Below are 22,685 nucleotides of genomic sequence, written 5' to 3'. Positions count from 1 at the left end.
GTTACTATCTTAACAGACTTCATTATTCTTGATATTCCCGAGGACGATAGTATGTCTATTATCCTTGGTAGATCCTTTTTAAATACTGCAGGAGCTGTTATTGATTGCAACAAAGGCAATGTCACCTTTCATGTTAACGGAAATGAGCATACGGTAAATTTTCCAAGGAAGCAAATCCAAGTTCATAGCATAAATACTATTGAGAAAATTCCATCAATTATCATTGGAGGTTTTGAATTTCCTCTCCCTACTGTTAAGAAAAAGTATGATATTCTTATTGTTGGGGATTTTCATATCCCCGTTGAGGTAACTTAGTGTCACTTTGAAATTTCTCTCGTTCCGTGTTATTCGGAATGAGTTTATTAACAAGACTTGATCAACCTTGTTAGTGGATTCATTTTGATGATCATGAGATGGATGAAACTAGAAGGCACAACCTTCTGTACTTTCTTTTTACTTACTGTCATTTACAATAAATAAAGCAAAAATAGTATTATCCGTCTGTTTTCTGAATTATCCGTGCAATAAAAAATATCCCGAAAATAAAAGTACTCCAAATGCCCTGCAAATTTAGTATGATTTTTTATGGAATATTTGAGGATTTTAGGCACTGAAATCACTGCAGGAGGGGCAAGCACCAGGCCACGAGAGTGGAGGGCGCGCCCACCCCACCTAGGCGCGCCCCCTATCTCGTGGGCCCCTGGTAGCCCCCCTCCACTTATGCCAGCACTCACACACTCCATCTTCTACCAAAAAAAAATCCCTATCCAGCTCAAGCATGAGTTCTAGCTTGTTTTGCTGCGATTTTCGATCTCCTTGTTCAAAGCTCCATTCACAAAACTGCTTTGGGAGATTGTTGCTTGGTATGTGACTCCTCCATTGGTCCAATTAGTTTTTGTTCTAGTGCTTTATTCATTGCAAATCCTTGCTGCCTTGGTGACCCTGTTCTTGAGCTTGCATGTTAAATGTATGAGGTTCCAAGTAATTCTAATGCATGATATAGGCTCTAGGCACTTGTAGGAGTAGTTGCTACCATTCTTGTTAAGTTTTATTCACTTTTATTTTGAAGTTAATAAAATTTTCAGAAAATGTTAAGGAGACTTTTAAGGGGCTCTTCTAGCCAAGGCTCTTAGGAAAAACAAGCTAAAGAGAAGGAAAAAGCCAAGTATAATCTTCCTCGCTTAGCGGAAGTACGGTCGTGTGAATGGCCATGTGATAATTTGTAGAAAGAAGCTAGAATTCATGAAGATTTTTATTCTTTGATCGAGAGTGCGGGCCTCAATGATTTCCTCCTCGACCGAATAGATTAGTATCTCTTGCTTACCAATACTTTTGTGCAAAATTTTTATTACTATCCTAAGAAGTCACCGCCTTTAGTATCATTTCATTTATATGATGAATTCAGAGAAATGGCTTTACAAGATTTTTGCGTGGTATGTAGGATACCTTTTGAGGGAGAGTTAGAGGAACCCCGTCATGAAGATGTGGAGGGCTTTGTCAACACCATAGCTGTAGAGGAGCCAAAGAAAGGTTCTAACGCAAAAATCTCTAGCATACACTTTCCTGTTTTACATTACTTTGCTATATTTGCTAGTAGATGCTTGGTTGGTCGTGGAAATAGTGGGAACTTTAATGTTCCTGATATTATCATTCTTCAGCATGCCTTGTTTGGAGACAATAGTTTTAGTATGGGTGCCGTCATTGCTAAACGACTAAGCATGAATCGTACAAAAGGCCCCATATTTGGAGGTATCTATGCTTCACGTCTTGCTAGACATTTTAGGATACCTATTAGGCATTATGAAAAAGGGGAGACAATCTTGCCTTCTTACATTTTAGATTACATGAGCATGGTAGCACACAACTTTATTGTTTAGAATGATGATAAGACGCTCCTGTATAACTTGAGATTTAATAAGAAACACAGTGAGACTATTATTCTGCCTGCACCCTTGTTGTTTGATTTGACTGCAGATAATTTTCTTGTTACACTGGAGGCAGTGTACGCTCATCGAGGCCAAGCATCCACTCCAGAACCTAAACCTGAGCCGGAACCTACACTGGACCCTTATCGTGCATCATCTTTCCAGTGGGATCCGGAGATGGCCAACCAGTCGTATTCTGATTACACTTCCCAGTACACCGGGGAGAGTAGCAGCGGCCCTTGGCATTAGACCAACTTAGGCCAAAAGCCTAAGCTTGGGGGAGTACGTATTTCTCACTGACTTTACATTCATGTTCACACACTATATTAGTCATCGGTGCTCATACTCTTTCATTGTATTATCCATGCTAGTTTAAATTTCTTTTTCTAGTTTTCTTGTTGTGTGCTTGATAAACCTTAAGAAAAACCAAAAAAATTAGTTAGTTTAATTGCCATGCTTGTAGTAGAATTAAAAGGAAAACCCAAAAAGATTTCTCGTTCTTCTTTTTACTTGTTGGGAGCTCTCCCGTGTAAATAGTTTTATTTTCTTTTCTTTCCTTTGGGGGTCGAGAAGACCATATTGAAAATGTTTAGTGGCTCTCATATGCATGATTCTTTATTTAATTTAGAGCCCATATTATTTGTCTTCTCTTTTGAAGTTGAATGCTTGCAGATTCCAGCTTAGCCCAGTGCACGTACACTCTTATTATTACACATCATTCGGTCGTGCAAGTGAAAGGCAATAATGACAATATATGATGGACTTATTGAGATGAGAGAAGCTGGTATGAACTCGACCTCTCTTGTTTTTGTAAATATGATGAGTTCATTGTTCCTGATTCATCTTATTATGAAGTAAACATATTTGCAATAACATTTAGAGATTATAGTTGCTTGTGCCATGCTTGATTAGCTATGAGTTATAATGGTTTACCTTGCGTGCCAACATGCTATTAGAATGATTATGATGTGGTATGATGGGATGGTATATCCTCCTTTGAGTGAATTGAGTGACTCGACTTGGCACATGTTCACGCATGTAGTTGAAACAAAATCAACATAGCCTTCACGATATTTATGTTCATGGTGGATTATATCCTATTCATGTGTGTACTTGATGTGAATTAGTTTTAATGCATGTTTATGACCGTTGCCGCTCTCTCAGTTGGTCGCTTCCCAGTCTTTTGCTAGCCTTCACCTGTACTAAGCGGGAATACTGCTTGTGCATCCAAACTCCTTAAACCCCAAAGTTATTCCAATGAGTCCACTATTGAAAGCACAAGTGCTCCCTAGGTGGTTTTGGTAATTAATGACAACATATCTCTTGTTGGACTAACACTTTTATCTAGTACATTTCAGACAAGTTCAACAATGGAGTGGCATGGACTAAAAGATGTGGGAACTCCTTCAAGATGCTAAGGACAAAGGATTGGCTCAAGCTTCAAGCTCAAGACTCTTCATTTTATATTTTAGTGATCCAATATCACATTGAGTCTATAGGAAAAGCCAATACTATCAAGAAGGGATGAGGTGTTGCTTAATGAGTTTCTTGCTCCACAGTGCTTAGTGATATGCTCCAAAACCCTAAACTACTTTCCCACTTCCACACATATGACCTAAACCTAAAGTCAAACTCGGCCATACCGATGCTTTCTATCCGGTGCCACCGAATTTAGATGTCATAGCCACTGCCACAAACCCTAGGCAAATCGGTCTCACTGATAGGGATCTCGGCCTCACCGAGATGGGATTGTAATCTCTCTGTGTATGTCCATTACCAAAATCGGTCTCACCGGGTTTGTGTAATCGGTACTACCGAGATTACAATGCAGACTCTCTGGTTAACTTATTACCAAAATCGGTCCCATCGAGTTTGAGTAATCGGTCCCACCGAGTTTGCCTGACTAACTCTCTGGTTAGCTAATTACCAAAATCGGTCTCACCGAGTTTGTGTAATCGGTCTCACCGAGATTACGTTATGCCCTAACCCTAACCATATCGGTCCTACCGAGTTGCATATCGGTCCCACCGAAAATCCTAACGGTCACTAGGATTACTAAATCGGTCCGACCGAGTTTCTTGATTCGGTCCCACCGAGATTGATAAATTGTGTGTAACGGTTAGATTTTGTGTGGAGGCTATATATACCCCTCCACCTCCTCTTCATTCGTGGAGAGAGCCATCAGAACAAACCTACACTTCCAACTTACCAGTTCTGAGAGAGAACTACCTACTCATGTGTTGAGGCCAAGATATTCCATTCCTACCATATGAATCTTGATCACTAGCCTTCCCCAAGTTGCTTTCCACTCAAATCTTCTTTCCACCAGATCCAAATCCTATGAGAGAGAGTTGAGTGTTGGGGAGACTATCATTTGAAGCACAAGAGCAAGGAGTTCTCATCAACGCACCATTTGTTACTTCTTGGAGAGTGGTGTCTCCTAGATTGGCTAGGTGTCACTTGGGAGCCTCCGACAAGATTGTGGAGTTGAACCAAGGAGTTTGTAAGGGCAAGGAGATCGCCTACTTCGTGAAGATCTACCGCTAGTGAGGCAAGTCCTTCGTGGGCGACGGCCATGGTGGGATAGACAAGGTTGCTTCTTCGTGGACCCTTCGTGGGTGGAGCCCTCCGTGGACTCGTGCAACCATTACCCTTCGTGGGTTGAAGTCTCCATCAACGTGGATGTACGATAGCACCACCTATCGGAACCACGCCAAAAACATCCGTGTCTCCAATTGCGTTTGAATCCTCCAAAACCCTTCCCTTTACATTCTTGCAAGTTGCATGCTTTACTTTCCGCTGCTCATATACTCTTTGCATGCTTGCTTGCTATATGTTGTGAATGTTAAACTTGTGCCTAAACTCCACTTAAACTTAAAGAAGTTAAAAACTGCAACTTTTGTACTTAGTGTCTAATCACCCCCCCTCTAGACACCTCTTCTTAAGGTCCTATAAGTGGTATCAGAGCCTTGGTCTCCATTGCCTTGGTTTAATCACCATTGGAGGAAGATGGATGAGTCTACTTTGGGGAGTCTTAGACATAGAGTGCCTATTCTTTATGGAGAGTATTTTCATGAGTGGAAAAATGAGATGCTTGTAATTTTCAATCAATATCATTTGAACAAGTACATTGCTAGTCCTTGTGCACCTTATGCTGATCCTATGCATCCTACTCTTGATGAGTCGATTGACATGATTAGAAATGTTAGAACTGTTAATCTTATCACTAGAGGCTTGCCTAGAAACTTGGTTGGAAAATTGCCTACTCTTGAGTGTGCCTACACTATATGGAAATTTCTTGAGGAACGATTTCCTGATTATTCTTTGAAAAATCTGAATAAAATTCTTCATATGTCTATTGCCTTGACTAAGATGAATTCCAATGATCCTATGTTTGGTGATCGTCTATTTGAACTTACAAATCTTACGCGTGCCAAAGGAAATGTTGGAATTATTAGCGATATCATTTCCGAAGCTACTAAAATTCATAGAGGAGATTATTGTCAAACTCATACTAATGAATCACTCTCACTAGGAATTGATCCACCACATGACGATGTTGAACATGGATACTATGATAAGAATGATGATGATGACTTTGATCTTGATGATGCAATGAGACATTTTTGTCTTATGGCAAATCTTCAGGGATATATGGCAGGAGGAAAGGAATGGGTTCTTGACAGTGGATGTACCGATCACTTGACCAGAGATAAAGACATGTTTCGTGAGCTCGCTGAAAATGATAGTCCTCGAAAGTATGTCACTTTCGGTGACAACTCAAAGGGTAAGGTGGTTGGCCTCGGTAAGGTGGCCATATCACATGATAGCTCCATACAAAATGTCATGCTCGCTGAATCTCTTGGCTACAACTTACTTTCAGTATCTAGACTTGCTGATTTCAGTTTCAATGTTCTATTTACTGAAGTAGATTGCCAAGTGTTTCGTCGAGACAATCATAAAATGGTCTTTACCGGTATACGTAGAGGTGATCTATACATTGTTGATTTCACTAAAAAGGCTCAACCTAAAACTTGCTTCATTGCTAAATCCTCAAAAGGTTGGTTATGGCATAGACGACTAGGTCACGTTGGCATGAGAAACCTTGACAAGCTCATTAATGGGAATCATATCCTTGGTGTTAACGATGTCATATTTGATAAGGATAGACTTTGCACTGCTTGTCAAGCAGGTAAACAGGTCGGAGGAAGGCATCCCGTGAAGAACATCATGACCACAAGGAGGGCACTCGAGCTACTTCACATGGATCTTTTTGGTCCCAACCCTTACAATAGTCTCGGTGGAAATTCTTTTTGTCTAGTTATAGTTGATGATTTTTCAAGATTTATGTGGGTGTTCTTTCTCGATGATAAACCGCAGGTCCAAAAGATCTTCAAAAACTTCGCTAGGAAGGCCCAAAATCAATTTGAAGTGAAGATCAAGAAGGTTCGCAGCGACAACGGAACGGAGTTCAAGAACGCAAATGTGGACACCTTTCTTGACGAAGAAGGGATTTCACACGAGTTCTCGGCTACGTACACACCTCAACAAAATGGAGTTGTTGAGAGGAAGAATCGGACGCTCATCGAAATGGCGAGAACGATGCTTGATGCGTACAAGACACTGAAGCACTTTTGGGCAGAAGTGGTTGAGACAACTTGTCATGCAACAAATCGCTTGTATCTTCACAAGCTACTCGGCAAGACGGCATACGAGCTCCTCACCGGTAACAAACCCCAAGTTGGATACTTTCGAGTATTCGGCTCAAAGTGCTACATTCTTGATAAGCATCGTCGTTCTAAATTTGCTCCTAAGTCCCATGAAGGTTTCCTACTAGGTTATGGCTCAAACTCTCACACTTATCGTGTCTACAACAATTTCACCCGAGAGGTTGAAGAGACGGTAGATGTGAAGTTTGATGAATCTAATGGCTCGCAAGTAGAGCAATTGTCAATTGATGTAGGAGACAAAGATCCTTCGGAAGCAATCCAAGACTTGTCTATTGGCAAGGTTCGTCCAACGAAGGTGAAGGAGAGTACCTCGTCCGTTCAAGTGGAAGCTTCTACTTCATGACAAGGTGAACCAAGAGTTGATACGGAAGCATCCACAAGTGGGACACACCAAGATGAAGAAAACGAGGAAATGCATCAAGATGAACGTCAACGACCTCCTTCTCCACCACGACAAGAGAACGACAACACCAACAATGGAGAAGATCAAGAAGAAGAACAAGATGAAGAAGATGTTCAACCGAGACCCAAGCAAAAGCTTTCACGAGTTCGAGCAAGAATTGCTAAAGACCATCTCGTCGAGCAAATCTACAATGATATTCAAACCGGGAGAATCACTCGCTCTAAAACTCGTTTAGCTAACTTTTGTGGAAACTATTGTTTCATCTCTAGCATTGAACCTATGAAGGTCGAAGAAGCATTGGAAGATCTAGATTGGATAAACGCTATGCATGAGGAGCTACACAACTTTGAGAGAAACCAAGTTTGGACATTGGTTGAGAAGCCCGACAACAACCACAACATCATCGGTACCAAATGGGTGTTTCGCAACAAGCAAGATGAAGATGGAAAAGTAGTTCGCAACAAAGCACGTCTCGTCGCCCCAGGCTACACACAAGTTGCAGGTATGTACTATGGTGAGACATATGCTCCCGTTGCTAGACTTGAGTCCATTCGCATGTTACTTGCCTATGCTAATCACCATGATATCACCTTGTACCAAATGGACATTAAAAGTGCTTTTCTAAATGGTGAAATAGAGGAGGAAGTTTATGTTAAGCAACCTCCCGGCTTTGTCAATCCTAAGAAACCAAATCATGTTTACAAACTTCACAAAGCCCTTTATGGTCTTAAACAAGCCCCTAGAGCTTGGTATAAATGCTTAACTAAGTTTCTTCTTGAAAAGGGATTTGAAATTGGAAAAATTGATTCTACACTTTTTACTAAAAGGGTTAATGGAGAATTATTTGTATGCCAAATTTATGTTGATGATATCATATTTGGATCAACTAACCCTCATTTTAGTGAGAAGTTTGGAAAGCTAATGTCGGAGAAGTTTGAGATGTCAATGATGAGTGAACTCAAATTCTTTCCTGGGTTGCAAATCAAGCAAACTAAGGAAGGTACTTTTGGTTCTCAAACGAAGTACACTAAGGATTTGTTCAAGAAGTTCAATATGCAAGAATGCAAAGGTATGTCTACACCCATGCCTACTAGTGGACATCATGACTTGACCAAAGATGGTGAACCGGTTGATTAAAAGGTTTACCGCTCTATGATTGGTTCATTGTTATATCTATGTGCTTCACGTCCCGATATCATGCTAAGTGTGTGCATGTGTGCACGATATCAAGCTGCTCCTAAAGAATGTCATCTTAAGGCCGTGAAAAGGATAGTGAGATACTTAATCCATACACCAAATTTTGGCATTTGGTATCCTAAGAGGGCCTCTTTCGATCTTGTTGGCTACTCCGACTCGGACTATGCCGGAGACAAGGTTGATAGAAAGTCCACTTTGGGTACTTGTCAATTTCTTGGTATATCTCTTGTGTCTTGGTCCTCCAAGAAATAAAACTCGGTATCCTTATCCACCGCCGAAGCGGAATACATTGCCACTGGTTCATGTTGTGCTCAATTACTTTGGATGACCCAAACTCTTAAAGATTATGGGATATATGTGAAACATGTTCCATTGCTTTGTGACAATGAAAGTGCTATCAAAATTGGTCATAATCCCGTACAACATTCTCGAACTAAGCATATTGAAGTTCGTCATCATTTCATTCGAGATCATGTTGCTAAGGGTGACATTGATCTTCAGCATGTTCGCACCGAAAAGCAATTAGCGGATATATTTACTAAACCTCTTGATGAGAAAGTGTTTTGCAGGTTGAGAGGAGAATTGAACATCATTGATGCTTCAAACTTGGAGTAGAAACTCCATTGGATACATGCAAGACATGAGCTTATGACTAATCCTTGATATTTCTCTTATGAACAAAATCTTATGTCTTAGATATATTTGTATCTTGCATGTTATATAACCCATGTAGGTACTTGGTTGAATCAAATTTCATGAGATTGTAACCTACTCACATCTTGAGCAAGCTCTACATCACCAAGTTTCTACACTATGGTGGTTGAAGACAAGGAAGCACGAAACCATTCAAACATATCCTTTGACAAAATCTATGTTGAGCTTCATGATTGTCATTTTTGGATACACAAGTGCTCTTCCTTGCAAGAACTAGCCCATGTAGGTAGATGGAATCAAATTCCAAGTGGTGCTCCCAACTCTTGATGAGCTACATCAACCTTGAGCAACCCACACAAGTTCAACTACATGGTCAACATCATCAACCAAGGTATGTTATTCCATCTTAGAGAAGCTTTACTCTGAATCATGAGCTAAAGCAACTCGACAAGATGTGAATACATCAAGATGCTTAAACGAAAAATGGTAATCCCATTTTGAGCTTAAACGATGAGTGAGTGAGTCCTGGACTAGGGGGTCTCCGGATAGCCGGACTATCATCATCGGACGGACTCCAAGACTATGAAGATACAAGATTGAAGACTTCGTCCCGTGTCCGGATGGGGACTTTCCTTGGCGTGGAAGGCAAGCTTGGCGATACAGATATGTAGATCTCCTACCATTGTAACTGACTCTGTGTAACCCTAGCCCTCTCCGGTGTCTATATAAACCGGATGGCTTTAGTCCGTAGGAAGAACAACAATCATACCATAGGCTAGCTTCTAGGGTTTGGCCTCCTTGATCTCGTGGTAGGTCTACTCTTGTAATACCCACATCATCAATATCAATCAAGCAGGACATAGGGTTTTACCTCCATCAAGAGGGCCCGAACCTGGGTAAAACATCGTGTCCCTTGTCTCCTGTTACCATCCGCCTAGACGCACAGTTAGGGACCCCCTACCCGAGATCCGCCGGTTTTGACACCGACATTGGTGCTTTCATTGAGAGTTCCTCTGTGTCGTCGCCGATAGGCTCGATGGCTTCTTCGATCATCAACAACGACGCAGTCCAGGGTGAGACCTTCCTTCCCGGACAGATCTTCGTATTCGGCGGCTTTGCACTGTGGGCTAATTCGCTTGGCCATCTGGAGCAGATCGAAAGCTACGCCCCTGGCCGTCAGGTCAGATTCGGAAGTTTGAACTTCACGGCTGACATCCGCGGGGACTTGATCTTCGATGGATTCGAGCCACAGCCAAGTGCACCGCACTGTCACGACGGGCATGACTTAGCTCTGCAGCCGGACAGTAACCTGGAGGCCGCACACGAGTCCGCTCCGATCTTCAATTCGTAGCCGGCCGCGTAGATCGAGGACGGGTGGCTAGACACCGCCTCGGGGGCTGCAACCACTACGGCGATAGAGCCAAACACTGACCTAGTTCCTCCTGAAGCTCATGACTCCGAGGTGCTGGACTCCTCGCCGAACTCCGAACCTCCCGCGCCCCCTAGAATCAAATCCGATTGGGCGCCAATCATGGAGTTCACCGCTGCGGACATCTTTCAACACTCACCTTTCGGCGACATCCTGAGTTCGCTAAGGTATCTCTCGTTATCAGGAGAGCCCTGGCCGGACTGCGGTCAGGACGGTTGGGATGTGGACGACGAAGAAATTCGAATCCCACCCACCACCCACTTAGTAGCCACTATCGATGATCTAACCGACATGCTAGACTTTGACTCCGAAGACATCGACGGTATGGACGAGGATGCCGGAGACGACCAAGAACCAGCACCTACTGGGCACTGGAAAGCCACCTCATCACATGACATATACATGGTGGATATCCCAAAGGATGGGAATGGCGAAGGAACATCGGAGGATGACTCCTCCAAGAAGCATCCCAAGCGTCGACGTCAGCGGCGCCGCTCTAAATCCCACCAAAGCAAGAATGGAGATTCCGGCACCGGAGATAATAACACCCCAGGCAGTGCCGAAGACAACCCCCTCCAGCAAGATTCAGCGCAGGAGGACGGAGATGCCAGCCCTCATGAGAAGGCAGCAGACGAAGAAGTAGAGGATTACATGCCTCCCTCCGGAGACGAGCCAAGCCTCGACGACGACGAATTCGTCATGCCTGAGGATGCCGTCGAACAAGAGCGTTTTAAACACAGGCTTATGGCCACGGCAAACAACCTCAAGAAAAAGCATCAGCAGCTTAGAGCTGATCAAGATCTGCTAGCCGATAGATGGACTGAAGTCCTTGCGGCCGAAGAGCATGAGCTCGACCGCCCGTCCAAAAGCTACCCTAAACGCAAGGTGCTCCCCCGATTAGAGGAGGAGGCATATGAACCTGCATCACCAGCAGACAATACGGCTGACCGACCACCCCGTGGCCGCGACAGAGAGGCCTCTAGGCCCTCCACCAGAACCGTACCCCGGCATCGCTCGAAAAGCACAAGGCCACAGGGGAATGCTCTGGACTTGCGTGATATATTGGAGGATAGGGCAAGACAATCAAGATCGATCTATGGATCGCGTGGGCGCCCCATGATACGCGACGACAACCGTCGCGCCGGACACAGTAAGTCCGGCCGGGCCGAACAAAATATACAAAGCTCTTTTGAACTCCGTCGTGATATCGCCCAATACAGAGGCGCCGCACACCCACTATGCTTCACAGATGAAGTAATGGATCATCAAATCCCCGAAGGGTTTAAACCCGTGAACATTGAATCTTATGATGGCACAATAGACCCCGCGGTCTGGATCGAGGACTATCTCCTTCATATCCACATGGCCCGCGGTGATGATCTCCACGCCATCAAATATCTCCCACTCAAGCTTAAAGGACCAGCCCGGCATTGGCTTAACAGCTTGCCAGTAGAGTCAATTGGGAGTTGGGAAGACCTGGAAGCCGCATTCCTCGATAACTTCCAAGGCACGTACGTGTGACCACCAGACGCTGACGACCTAAGCCACATAATTCAGCAGCCAGACGAATCGGCCAGACAATTCTGGACACGATTCTTAACCAAGAAAAATCAAATCGTCGATTGCCCGGATGCAGAGGCCCTCGCGGCTTTCAAACATAACATCCGCGACGAGTGGCTTGCCCGGCACCTGGGACAGGAAAATCCAAAATCCATGGCAGCCCTCACATCACTCATGACCCGCTTTTGCGCGGGCGAGGACAGCTGGCTAGCACGCAGCAACAACCTCAGTAAAAATTCTGGCAGTCCGGATATCAAGGACCGCGATGGCAGGCCGCGTCGCAACAAAAACAAACACCGCATTAACGGCGACAATAGCGAGGATACGGCAGTCAATGCCGGATTCAGAGGCTCTAAACCCGGTTAACGGAAAAAGCCATTCAAAAGAAGTACTCCGGGTCCGTCCAATTTGGACCGAATACTCGACCGCTCGTGCCAGATACACGGCACCCCCAAAAAGCCAGCTAACCACACCAACAGGGACTGTTGGGTATTCAAGCAGGCAGGCAAGTTAATTGCCGAAAACAATGACAATGGGCTGCATAGCGATGACGAGGAAGAGACCGGACCGCTGAACAATAGAGGACAGAAGGGTTCCCCCCCACAAGTGCGGACGGTGAACATGATATACGCAACCCACATACCCAAAAGGGGGCGGAAGCGTGCACTCAGGGATGTATACGCGATGGAGCCAATTGCCCCGAAGTTCAATCCATGGTCCTCCTACCCAATCACTTTCGACCGGAGGGACCACCCCACCGGCATCCGCCACGGCGGATTTGCCGCATTGGTTTTAGACCCAATCATGGATGGATTTCACCTCACCAGAGTCCTGATGGACGGCGGCAGCAGCCTGAACCTGCTTTATCAGGATATAGTGCGCAAAATGGGCATAGACCCCTCAAGGATTAAACCTACAAAGACGACCTTTAAAGGCGTCATACCAGGTGTAGAGGCCAATTGTACAGGCTCAGTTACACTGGAAGTGGTATTCGGATCCCCGGATAACTTCCGAAGCGAAGAGTTAATCTTCGACATAGTTCCGTTTTGCAGCGGGTATCATGCTCTGCTCGGACGCTCCGCGTTTGCAAAATTCAACGTGGTACCGCACTATGCATACCTTAAGCTCAAGATGCCAGGCCCTCGAGGAGTCATCACGGTCAATGGAAACACTGAACACTCTCTCCGAACAGAGGAACATACAGCGGCTCTCGCGGCAGAAGTACAGTGCAGCCTCTTAAGGCAATTCTCGAGTCCGGCCGTCAAGCAACCGGACACGGCTAAACGCGTCCGGAGTAACCTACAACAAGACCACTAGGCACGTTCCAAGCACACGTAGCAATGCGGCCCCAACCCCAGCCCCTACAAAATTTCAAGACGGGTCCTTCGCGTACATCATTACGCTCTGAAGATACCATGGGCATAGGGGGAGGGGCACGACCATGATAGGCCCAGAATGCGGCTTAACCACACCAGGGGCTCTCAAGTGTGTCGTTCTTTTTTCTTTTCTTTTTTCTTTACCCACAGGACCCCGTTCATCAGAGGCCCTGTCCGACAGTAGACTTGCCGAACTCACGATACAACAGCCGGGGAAGGGAAAGGCTACGACGAATATCCAGGTGGTCTCCATTATGAGCATTAAATCTATTTTATACACCATTCCGCAGCCTACCCCTGGAGGGGGACATGTTTAATAGTCTCATCCCTTGCTTATTGCACCATTTGTATCGTTCTGCATTCACAACAGTATTTCCTGAATAAACAATGCACCTTTTTTCTTACAATTGCATTCCTTTCTTAATACATATGTTCATTTATGACTTGTTGCATCCGTACACTTTGGTACGGCTAAATACACCAGGGGCTTATGTTTCCCACATCATGGTGCGATAAGTCCGAACACTTTCACAAGTGCGGCAACCCGAACTTATAGCATTATATGCATCGGCTCCGAATCATGTCTTGGGTCAATAGTTGGGTTTGCCCGGCTCCCATGTTTTGGTACCTTACGTTCCGTTGTATCGGCTAAGGTAGCACTGGGAGAACCACTGCGATTGCGCCCCAGTTGAGCTGGGCGAGCGCCTCAGTGGAGAAAGCTAAAACTGACCGTCATGATGAGGCGAGAGCCAGTCGCTGTTCGAGAGGTTTTTTCGAGTCCCTAAAGACTTATGCCGCCTAGAGCGAGGAGCCGGCTTTGTCCGGCCCAGGCATGGATAGCGCCCCAAATTCGGCCTTCCGAACACTAGGGGCTTCGCCGAAATTTAAAATTATAGAATTCTATGGCTAAGTGAGAGTGTTCAAGCATTATAAGTCCGGTTGCCTTGTTCGTTGTGTTGAGCGCCTCCCTAGATGGACCCAAAAATGGGAACAAGAGCGCTCAAATTTATCCCGAACACCCCAGCACTCGCGGCATGGGGGCCGAAGCAGATGACTTGCCATCTCTCAGATTTGATAAACGGCCGCAGAAAAGGTAATATTTTAAATTAACAAGCGTTGCTTAGCGCATATGAACAAAGTTTTCAGCGCACATGATAAGAAAATGCGAGTCTACTCAAATATTACATCTTTGGAGCACTCACCCGCAATAGTGCGGGCACCCTTCAGAACAGTCTTATAATACATCTCGGGAGTACGATACTCCTTGCCCAGCGGTGGCGCGTCCGTCACAAGCTTCTCAGCATCCATCTTGCCCCAGTGCACCTTTGCGCGGGCAAGGGCCCGACGGGCACCTACAATACAGGCGGAGTGCTTGATGACTTCAACCCATGGACACGCATCCACCAGCCGCCGCACCAGGCCGAAGTAGCTCCCAGGCACGGCCTCCTTAGGCCACAGCCGAACTATGAGGCCCCTCATGGCCTGTTCGGCCACCTTGTGGAGCTCCACCAGCTTCTTCAGCTGGTCGCTAAGGGGCACCGGATGTCCGGCCTCAGCATACTGAGACCAGAAGACCTTCTCCATTGAGCTCCCCTCCTCGGCCCGGTAGAAAGCGGCAGCATCGGACACGCTGCGAGGAAGATCTGCGAACGCTCCTGGAGAGCTCCGAATTCGGGTAAGTGATAGATAATTCACACTCACATGCTTACTTTGCATCAAACATGCCTTACCCGCTGCTATTTTCTTCAACGCCTCGATTTCTTGGAGGGCCTTGTAGGCTTCGGCCTTAGCAGCTTTGGCACTCTCAAGAGCCGATGCAAGCTCGGACTCTCGAGTCTTCGAGTCACGCTCCAGGCTCTCATGTTTTTCCACGAGATCCTGGAGCTCTTGCTGTACCTCCGCCATCCGCGCCTCCTGCTTCTCTCGCTCGGTGCGCTCCGTGGCCGCATTATGTTCGGCCGCGGACACCGCCTCCTTCAGGGTCGCCACCTCGGTCGTGGCACCTGCAATACCCAAGTTATCCTTGTCAATTTCTTGCAACCAAATCCTTTTCTGTAAGGTACAATCTTAATACGGTGTTATTCACCTTCCTTGTCCTCGAGCTGCTTCTTGGCACGGCCGAGCTCGTTCTCGGACCGCTCGAGGCTTTGCTTCAAAGCATTGACCTCCGCAGTCAGTGCGGCAGAGGTCAGCAGCACAGCCTGCAATCCCATATTGACATATTTTTTATATATGACTCCTGTGTATATCTTTTTAGATCCTCAGTCCGGCTTTTCTTTCCGAATACCGAACCGAGCATCAGGGGCTACTGCCTATGCGGTACTATTCTAGATATATCAAAATTCTTACCTCAAAGCCTGTTAGAAGGCTGCTGCAGGCTTCGGTCAGCCCGCTCTTGGCTAGCTGAACCTTCTGAATCACCGCACTCATGAAGGTGCGGTGTTCCTCTTCAATGGAGGCGCCGTTGAGCGCCTCCAGCAAGCTATCTGGCGCCTCCGGTTGGACGAAGGCCGCCGGCATCGCGGTCTTGCCCTTCTTACGAAGGGGCCGCCCGCCGGACTCCGGAGCCACTTAAGGTTCCGGTGTGGAGCCCGGTGCAAAGTACGGGAGGTTGCCCTTCGGCACCTCCAGGGCCTCCCCCTCCTAGCGGGTCCCTTCCCGGGATCCCATCTCGGCATCATCCGCATCACGAGGGGTGGAGGCGGTCAGCAGGGAATCCATATCCGACGCACCCAAGGACCCGCTCGACAAAGTGGGAAAATCATCCTTGGGCGGACTGCAGGGTTGTATGCGGCATTAGAAAGGCACTATGTGGCGAAAAGAAAAACCATGAAGTTATTCGGGAGTCTGGATACTTACGATCTCGCCAGGGGCTTGGCCCTTGGAGGCCAATCCTCGTTGTCATCACTGGCGTTGGCGAAGCAGTTGCTCGCACACGAACACGTCACCGTGTACCTTCAACTCCGAGGGTGATGCACCGCAGCTCACGTCGAAGGAGACCCACCGGAAGCGCGGTACGCAAGACAATCCGGCGGGCGCTTTTGAGCACCCGAAACCCCACGCGCCCGGGGGGGACCCCGTCTGGACGCGCGGCGGCTATGGGCTGCCCTAGGTCGGTTCGCCCGCCCCTAGAGCCTCGAGGATCGCTGCCCTCCAATATGAAGAACAAACGAAGAACGAGAGAGAAAGAACAAGGGAGGGATGTAAAAGTAGGGTAAAAAGTAGATGAGTTTTGCGATTGTGTGTTGTTGTTCAATCGGCCGTCACCTCTTGTCTATATAAGAGGCGGGTGGACTTCCCGTACAAGAAAAGGACTTGCCTAGCCATCCAAATCATCAAAACCTAGTAAAACACGGACTATTCACGACCCCCGGCCCGGATGTCCGGCTCAAGGCCCGGATGATCCGGCCTAGCCCAGTTTCTTGACAGCAGCTTACTGTTTTGGCTCTAGAATCCTCATACGACCTCGGATTTGGACGTTTTTTGTAACCAAATCAACCGCCTCGACGAGACGCACAACTCTCATGTTGAACACTTTTTCATCCGAGGCCATCTTGAGGGTGTTTCGGGCCGTTTTCTAAAGTCTGCAGCAGAAAAACGTGTCCGGACACCCGGACGATTGCCCGGATTGTCCGGCCTTTACCCGGATCATCCGGGAGTTGATCCAGATCATCCGGCTTCAACTTTTAGCTTCTGTTGTTTTGGTCAATTTTTCGGCCCTCGGCCGGATGATCTGGACCCCGGTCCGGATGATCCGGCCATACAGTGCTGCAGCGCACACTTTTGGCTGTAACTTTTGCATACAAACTCGGATGGGGACGATCTTTATATCAAAATCGTTCGTCTCGACGAGACGAAGAACTTTTCTGTGGTAACTTTTTCCATCAGAGGCCATCTTGGTTAGGTTTCATGCCATTTTCTAATCTGGTGTCAACACGAGTATCTCCGAAATTGGCATATCTTTTACACTTGAGCTCCGTCTTGATCCATCTTCACATTTACTTTGATTATCTTGAAGAGAGCCATCAAATGGTGACATGAACTCATAAATTTGACCTCATCTTGCTACAGCCTCAAGTCACTCTTTGCGATCATGCCCTTTTTGAGTGTCAACACATGCCCCCCTGTTTTTCGGCAAAGCTAGCGCGCCGAAAAATAACTTGCAAAACGTTTGTCTAAGGACGATGTCAACACTCCATCGGCCATTTATATGCGCTTAGGGCGATAATCTCTATATCGGCCATGTTATGCTTAGGGCGATAACTTTATATCGGCCATGTTTATGCTTAGGGCGATAACTTTATATCGGCCATTGATTTTAACTTCTGGTTCACATCATACCTTGTAACCGATTACCACCAATCGGTTTTAAATAGATGGGAATGAACCCGTTCCTTGTAGCACTAAGGAAATCAAACTCCGAGAGGTCACGCCCTGTTAAGCAAGTAACATCGGGATGATTCCAATCCACCGATGCATCGGCCAAAGCAACACAAGCCGAATTATCCGCGTGAATGATTTCTACCTCATCATCGATCCATTGTATTAAAAATTGATGCATGGTAGATGGCACACATTGGTTAGCATGAACCCAATCACGACCTAATATAACATTATAGTTACCTTGCACCTCGGCGATGAAGAATGTGGTGGCCAAAGTTTTGCTTCCCACGGTGAGTTCCATGCACATCACACCTTTGGCCTCTGTCTTTTCTTTACCCTCGAATCCATTAAGTACCATATTGGTCTTCATCAATGCATCATCATCTAACCCCAACTTTTTGAAGACCGAGTAGGGCATAAGATTTATCACAGCACCACCATCAACGAGCATCCTAGCAACCGGCGATCCGTTAATATGACCTTTGAGGTACAATGGCTTCAAGTGTTTCACCGGTTCTCTTGGCTTCTCGAAAATAGCATTCTTAGGACCAAAATTCAGCTGGGCTACCTCCCCTTCTTCACCTATAGCACGAAACTCGGCAGGTAAGTAATATACCATATTAATATCCATACCTTCCCGAACCGGCGTATATTCATAATCCACCATCTCATCTTCGTCTCCCAATGTGAATATTGGGCTCAAAGATTCCTCAATTGAAGGGGATGTTTCAGGTGGTGTGGACGATGTAATAGGGGTTGCATCATCCTCTTTTGGTGGTGAATCTGTTGTTGTAGCTAGTGTAGAAGCATCTGCGTTTTCTTTTTCTTTAGGCCTCCACACTTGTTTTGTGAGTGCCATGGGCCGAATTTCACTTAACAATTCGTCCCTTTGCCTCTCCTCTTTGTGCTCTACCTTCTCGTGGTTCCTCATGCGTTGTAATCTCCTTTTCATGGTCTTGGTTAAACTGGGAGGACACCACTTAGGTTGAGTATATTTGGGATCCCTTGGTTTGGCCTTGCTTGTGCTCGCCTCATGATCACTAAGCATGGAACCCTGCTAAAAAATAACAATATCACCATTAGAAGTAGCCAGATTACCAACAACCGCCTTTTTGATCTCCTTTTGCTTGTCGCATTCTGAAATTTCCGCACTAGATGACTTAAGACGCCACACTTTTTTATTGGCCTTACTTGGAGAAATTTTTGTTGGCCGATTAGCACCATATCTCAAACGGCCTTGTGTGGGATAATAAAGCCTCTCACGAGCAGGCCTTCTAGGTGCTGCCCACCCCATATGGAAAGCATAAGGAGCCATTGGGGGCTGCCCCCATCCTCCATCGAAGCCTCTCATGTAATATGGCGCATAGGAGGGTTGTGACATCCATGGTGTTGGTGCCCCTGACCCATATGGCCTTGCATATCGTTGAAACTCTTGCTCCGGAGGCAATCTTGAATGCTTTGAATGTGATGGCCGATTAGAGCTAGAACCGGCCGCTTGACTTGCATATTTGGATAACAACATATCAAAAGTTGGCTTGATTCTCTTGTTCTTAGTTTCATTCTTTTTCCACTTGCAAACTTCTGAATTCTTGGGCTTGATCAATTTAACATGATCATCCTCTTGTACTTGTGGTTGCCCCCCGAGTGTGGCTATTTTTATAGTGATCTTCAACACTTCCTTGCCATCGGGTTGCTTCTCAAGCACAATCTTTCTTCCCAAGACCTTGTCGCCCTCCTTGCTATTCCTGGGTTCACCAATAACAACATTATCTTTATTAGCAGATTCGGCTATGCTAGGCCGAATCAACATTTTCTTTCCCTCCAAGTCCATGGTGTTTATCGGGAAGGGCTGTTTATCAACTTGCATCTTAGCAAAATTCAATCGTCCGTCATTAATGGCCGATTGTATCTGTCGTCGGAAAACATTGCAATCGTTAGTAGCATGAGAAAATGAATTATGGTACTTGCAATAAGCACGCCGTTTCAGCTCCTCAAACGGCGGTATGGTGTGTGATATTCTAATCATCTTATCTTGCAAGAGTGCATCAAATATTTTATCACACTTTGATATATCAAAAGTAAACCTCATCTCCTCATCACGATTCTTGCGAATCGGCTTAAGAGCATTGCACATATAGGGTTTGGCCTTTGAGGACCAAACAAATTCAGTAGTATAGACATCAACCTCATCGTCCGAATTATCATCATTGTGTTCAACCATATGCATTCTAGGACGATCGGTTGTAGACCTATGGACCTCTTTACTTCGACTCTCTTGGGCCAAAGCTTTTTGTAAGACTTGATTAATGCTCAAAACTCATAACTTCTAGCCTCTTAATGTGAGTTTTCAAACCATTAAGAACAAGATCTGCCAAGTCTCTCTCAGTTATCACTAAGCTATAACATCGGTTTTTTATATCTCTAAATCTCTTGACATAATCGGTGACCGATTCATCATGTTTCTGCCTAACCGATGTAAGATGTGACAACTTTAGCTCATTATCGCCGCTATAAAAATGATCATGAAACTTTTGCTCTAATTGCGACCATAAGAGAATTGAGCCATGTGGTAAAGCAGCAAACCATGAAAATGCGGTGCCAGTTAAAGACAAGGGAAATAAACGCACTTTCAACTCTTGTATGGAACCTGCTTCACCCAGCTGTGCTAGATACTGACTCACATGCTCCCAAGTTGTTTTCGTACCCTCACCATTAAATTTAACAAAATCAGGAACCTTATAATCTTGAGGGTAAGAAATTGCATCGAAGTGTTCAGGATAAGGCTTTTGATACACACGACTCTTTACTTTCGGCTCGTTTCCGAAAGTTTCTTGAAACATCTTATGCAAATCCTCCCTTAATTTAGCTAAAATTGGATCCGAGGTAGATGAAGATGTTTGTGGCAATGACATAGGAGCAACCTGAGTACTAGCTATTGGTGCAACTTGTGGGATGGGCGCCGAACCATAATTCGGCGGAAGACCAAACATGCTTGCGCCTATGGGTGGTGTGACAAAATGATTCGGTGTTGACGCCGAATTGGGCACACTCATAATAGGATTAGGGTATGTAGGTGTAGTCACAAGCTGGTTGGTTTGACTAGGGTAAAAATTCAACGGCATACTATATTGTTGTTGTATAGGAGGCGCCAATGAAATAGGTAAAGTTGGACTGGCGTTTTCAGATACACCAGCAGTACCACTAGATGACGGAGGCATATTTTTCTGAGCATTAGCACTAGCCACAAAAGAATTGTATGCCATCACATTACCCTTCTAACAAGACTTTCAATCACAGCCACTTGCTCTGGAGAAAAAACTTTACTCACAGTGATTACATCTTGTTCGTCGATGAGGGGAGGAAAATTGACGTTTCCAACCGGAGTGATGTTGCCTTGACGGTCCTTCTTGAAACTTGAAAGAAACGCTTCCAAATCCTCCTCCTCGCGCTTCTTCTTGAGCGCCTCAAAAGCCTCTTCACGCTGCTTCTTGCGCGCTTCGTAGGCTTGGCGATGTTCATCCGATAGTTCATCAAGGCCGAGCTTAATGATGTTATCGGCGTCAACTTCTGAGGGCTTGGGGAGATTAGACATGGTTGATGATGATTCTTGATCTTTCTTCCCCAGCGGAGTCGCCAAAAAGTGTGTTCGCACACGAACACGTCACCGTGTACCTTCAACGCCGAGGGTGATGCACCGCAGCTCACGTCGAAGGAGACCCACCGGAAGCGCGGTACGCAAGACAATCCGGCGGGCGCTTTTGAGCACCCGAAACCCCACGCGCCCGGGGGGGGGGGACCCCGTCTGGACACGCGGCGGCTATGGGCTGCCCTAGGTCGGTTCGCCCGCCCCTAGAGCCTCGAGGATCGCTGCCCTCCAATATGAAGAACAAACGAAGAACGAGAGAGAAAGAACAAGGGAGGGATGTAAAACTAGGGTAAAAAGTAGATGAGTTTTGCGATTGTGTGTTGTTGTTCAATCGGCCGTCACCTCTTGTCTATATAAGAGGCGGGTGGACTTCCCGTACAAGAAAAGGACTTGCCTAGACGTCCAAATCATCAAAATCTAGTAAAACACGGACTATTCACGACCCCCGGCCCGGATGTCCGGCTCAAGGCCCGGATGATCCGGCCTAGCCCAGTTTCTTGACAGCAGCTTACTGTTTTGGCTCTAGAATCCTCATACGACCTCGGATTTGGACGTTTTTTATATCCAAATCAACCGCCTCGACGAGACGCACAACTTTCATGTTGAACACTTTTTCATCCGAGGCCATCTTGAAGGTGTTTCGGGCCATTTTCTAAAGTCTGCAGCAGAAAGACGTGTCCGGACACCCGGACGATTGCCCGGATTGTCCGGCCTTTACCCGGATCATCCGGGAGTTGATCCAGATCATCCGGCTTCAACTTTTAGCTTCTGTTGTTTTGGTCAATTTTTCGGCCCTCGGCCGGATGATCTGGACCCCGGTCCGGATGATCCGGCCATACAGTACTGCACGCACACTTTTGGCTGTAACTTTTGCATACAAACTTGGATGGGGACGATCTTTATATCAAAATCGTTCGTCTCGACGAGACGAAGAACTTTTCTGTGGTAACTTTTTCCATCAGAGGCCATCTTGGTTAGGTTTCATGCCATTTTCTAATCTGGTGTCAACACGAGTATCTCCGAAATTGGCATATCTTTTACACTTGAGCTCCGTTTTGATCCATCTTCACATTTACTTTGATTATCTTGAAGAGAGCCATCAAATGGTGACATGAACTCATAAATTTGACCTCATCTTGCTACAGCCTCAAGTCACTCTTTGCGATCATGCCCTTTTTGAGCGTCAACAGCAGTCCGGGGGAATAGTCTTTCCCTTCTTGGATCCTTCGGCCTCCCTCGTTGGGGAAGCCTTCCTTTTCTTCCCTCCCCCCGCTGGGGTAGAGGCCTTCTTCTTCTTCTCCTCGCCTTTGTGGGAGGAGTCTACCTCGGAGTCATCATCCGATAACACCTGAAAACGGGAACTCTTCCGAGTGCCCATGGCC

Source organism: Triticum aestivum, chromosome 7B, assembly GCF_018294505.1.
Source record: "Triticum aestivum cultivar Chinese Spring chromosome 7B, IWGSC CS RefSeq v2.1, whole genome shotgun sequence".
Classification (NCBI taxonomy): Eukaryota; Viridiplantae; Streptophyta; class Magnoliopsida; order Poales; family Poaceae; genus Triticum; species Triticum aestivum.
The sequence above is the reverse complement of the archived record's forward strand: the minus strand, read 5'-3'. Positions refer to the sequence as shown.